This window comes from Crocodylus porosus, unplaced genomic scaffold, assembly GCF_001723895.1.
Source record: "Crocodylus porosus isolate Cpor-Errol unplaced genomic scaffold, CroPor_comp1, whole genome shotgun sequence".
Taxonomy (NCBI): domain Eukaryota; kingdom Metazoa; phylum Chordata; order Crocodylia; family Crocodylidae; genus Crocodylus; species Crocodylus porosus.
In genome coordinates, this window is record NW_017728906.1 from 164,594,240 (window position 1) to 164,597,934 (window position 3,695).

Consider the following 3,695-nt stretch of genomic DNA (forward strand, 5'->3'; position numbering starts at 1 on the left):
TGAACATCTGTTTTCAGGTGGCACATTGGAGCCAAAATGAAAAGCAGCTGCAGCAGAAAAGCACGGATGCCTGCTTTACAGTACATATGCCTCCTGGAAATGGAGGTGTGTGGTGTAGTACTGCCTGATGGTAGCAGCATCCAAGCTGCCTCTGTCACAGGGTGAAACTGTGTGGTGCACTTGTATTTCAGGAGGCACATCGGAGCCTAATTGGGAAGAGCAGCAGCAAAAATGGCGGTTCTGTCTTTATATAATGTAATGCAGGCAGGTGCATCCTTTGCAGCAGCCATTTCTCAGTTTGCTCTGACATGCTTCCTGAATACAGAGGCACTCAGGACAGTTCTGCCCAGCCCACATACCTCTTGTTTCTGGCAGACATCATGCGGGGTTGAACGGGGAAGAGCTGTGTGGCAGGGGCATATGTTCCCACTAGATCTACTTCCTGCAGGAGGCGTGCCGCACAGTTCCACCTGGCTGCTGGGGCAGTGGGTTTGAATATATTATAATGATTATATTAATTAGTATGTTAGTAATCAATTCAATGTTCATATTATAATACACATCATATTTAATTCTTTTCTTTAAAAGAGGTGCTGCTAAATTCTGGAAAAAAATTTGGTGGGGAGGGGTCTTTGAGTCTAAAAAATATTCAGAACTGCTGCTCTAGACCAGTGGTCTCCAAACTTTTTTGATCATATACCCCTATCAGTAAAAAAAAATAAAAAATTTTGAGCACCCCCCCCAGTATATGTATATTTATATAAATATAAATAGAAGTTCTAATATTTTCTTCCTGCACCCCAATGGATGGTCTTGCGCACCCCATTTTGAAGACCACTGCTCTAGACAAAGCCCTGTTGAAATGAGTATAGTGAAGACTGTTCTACCTTACCCAGACTGCCTAAGATGCTCTTTTGGTCAGTAGGATTTCCTCAACCCTGCTCCCTTTACTTCATGTTGGGTGAATGAACAGCAAATAATCTTGATAAATATATTGTCTCTTGAGTAATTTATCACACAGAAAAGAGTGGTCTCATCCACACAGTGATGCCCAGTAGATCTGTAGCTGCAGTGGGTGGTTTTGTCATGGTGGGAAGCAATTGGAGCAGGTTTTGACTGGTGTTGCACTGTAATGGAAATGGTACAGATAAGCTGAAAACATTAGTAATTGGTAAATATAAAATCCCATGGTATTTTCAAAGTATGAGCTATTTACCTTGTGGCTGCCAGTACCACACACTGGCTTGGAGGACCACAAAGCTGTTCAAAGAATGGCCACTTTATCTTAACTGAAAGCAGCACAAAAAAAAATCGCTTTCCTTGTAAATAATTGTTTTATCTATAACTCAGTCCTCAGAACATGAGAGAACATGATGGCACAGTTCTTCCCTTCTGACTCTGCTGCTGTGGTGCAACTACTGGATTGAAGTATCTTCCAGGTTACCATGACAAAATAAAGATCAAGAAGGTTTAAAAAAAAAAAGTTTGTAGTAAACTTAGAAGTCAGCCCGTCTCCAAACGCTGATGTTCTTCACATGAAATGGCAATGGTTCTGCAGAGAAACATTTCTTATTAGCTTGTCATGACAAGTTCCTGGAATAAAGTAGTTTACTGCCAAAGGGACCTCAGCAATGAGATGACAAACCATTGCCAGAACATCAGTGTGAAGATCCTGTTATGTTAGAAAAGTGCATGGAGGCTTTGTGAGAAAATGGTCTTCCTCCTGGGGTGAAACTTCAAGATTGCATCAGTGTAGGTAATAGGTACTTTTGATAGTAATTGTTTGACTACACTGTCAGAAAGCCTGTCTGACTGCTAGTGGCTGGAATGACCTTGCTTGGGTCTGAGAGATGCTGGTGCTTGGACCTGGTGGCAGTGGCAGCTGCTGCTGCTGTCAATTCATCCCACCACCTGGTTGCAGTGTGGCACCCTCCCAGCTCCATGGGCTGTAGCTGATTTATCTGATGAGAGTTTGTTAATGTGCACTGAGATGAAGCAAGCAACTTAATCCTGTGTACTTACTGCTTTGCCTACAATTGCAAAAATTCCTGTGGTTTTGTAAAGTAGAAAGTTGAAAATCCTGTAATAATTTCATATATTTTAGACTTGGATCCTAGTTTTAATGCCTAGAGGTTACTTGTGAGAACTGATCAAAATCTTGCCCTGACTTTGTAAGTCTTACAGAATTAAGTAGTGCATCCACTAGCAATTAAGTGGTGCATCTGTTAAAATCTAAATTGTTCTACCTATAGTTGAGGAAACATCAAAATGAAAGTTATGAACACACGATTGTTTAGTTATTTTGAGATTTTTTTTTTGAAACAGTGAGACATTCCAAATACTAAATATTGTGCCTGCGATTGTATTAATGACTTCCCTGAATAATAGAGTAGATTTTTGGGACTGGAGGAGCAAGTCAGCATATCTAAAAGATACCAGTTATACAAAGCAATGCATTTTAGTTGGCAGTTAACATTTGTCTTGCAGGGGTTATATTACAGATTCAGCACCTGGAACAGTGAGTTCAGTTTCCTAGTGTACACTTTCCAGTCAGTGTTATCACTCATTATATTGTGTATTTATGTTGGCAGGTGAAGTGCAAATTCCACATGACCTGTTGAAAATAACATTTACGTGCGTGTGTTTTCCTTGAACAACAGTGACTTCTTTTTTTTTTTTTAAGAAGGCCATATACTTCTCATTCTACTATAAATAATAACTGATGATGTATTATGACTCCTGGTAAATCAGTAATGCATTCTGTCTAGATCAAGAAACTTGAAATCTTCCTTTACTTTCTCTTCCTAACGTGGAGGCCTTTTAAACCCAATACCTTTAGCAAATTTAATGGTCAAGCTTTGCAGTCACAGGTTTTGATCTAAGATGTATGCTTTTATGGTAGTTGCATGGAGACTATTCTGCTGACTCCTTTTTTTTTGCTGAGATCACCTGTATGTTGATGTTAAAGATTTATTTTTCATAAGTGAGGGTTTGACCTGGTGTCTTGATTTAAATATTCCCACTGATGACAAGCACTAGGAAGTGCCACTCTCTGGAGTTATTTACTCTGGAGAAGAGAAGACCGGGGGGGAGGAGGGATTTGATAAGTTTTCAAATACTTGAAAGGTAATTACAGAGAGGGTAGATGTGGGCTTTTCTCTGCAGCTGTAGGGAACAGAACTAGGAGTAACAGCCTCAAGGTGCAGCGGAGGAAATTTGGGTTGGAGATTACGAGGAACTTTCTGACTGTTAGCTTGGTCCAATGCTTGACAACCCTATCTAGAGAAAGTGTGGATTCTTCATTCCTAGACATTTTCAAGAGCAGGTTAGACAGACACCTGGCAGGCATGGTTAGTCAGAGATGATCCTCAGGCTGGATTAGATGACCTTGTGAGGGCCCTTCCAGCCCTACTTTCCTATAATCCATTTCCTGCTTAATTTCAGTCTGTTTTTGTCAGTACATGGTGTAGAAATTGGACAGAGAATGCTACAGATATATCAAATATGTATAGTCCATCTAAACATGACAGCCATAGTTAGTAAGCTCAATAAAACTTGGGGGTTATCATTGACCACAAGATGAACATGAGCCTGCAATGCAATGCTGCGGCTAGTAAAGCGACCAAAACGCTGGCTTGCATCCATAGATGCTTCTTGAGCAAATCCCGGGACGTCATTCTCCCCTTGTACTCGGC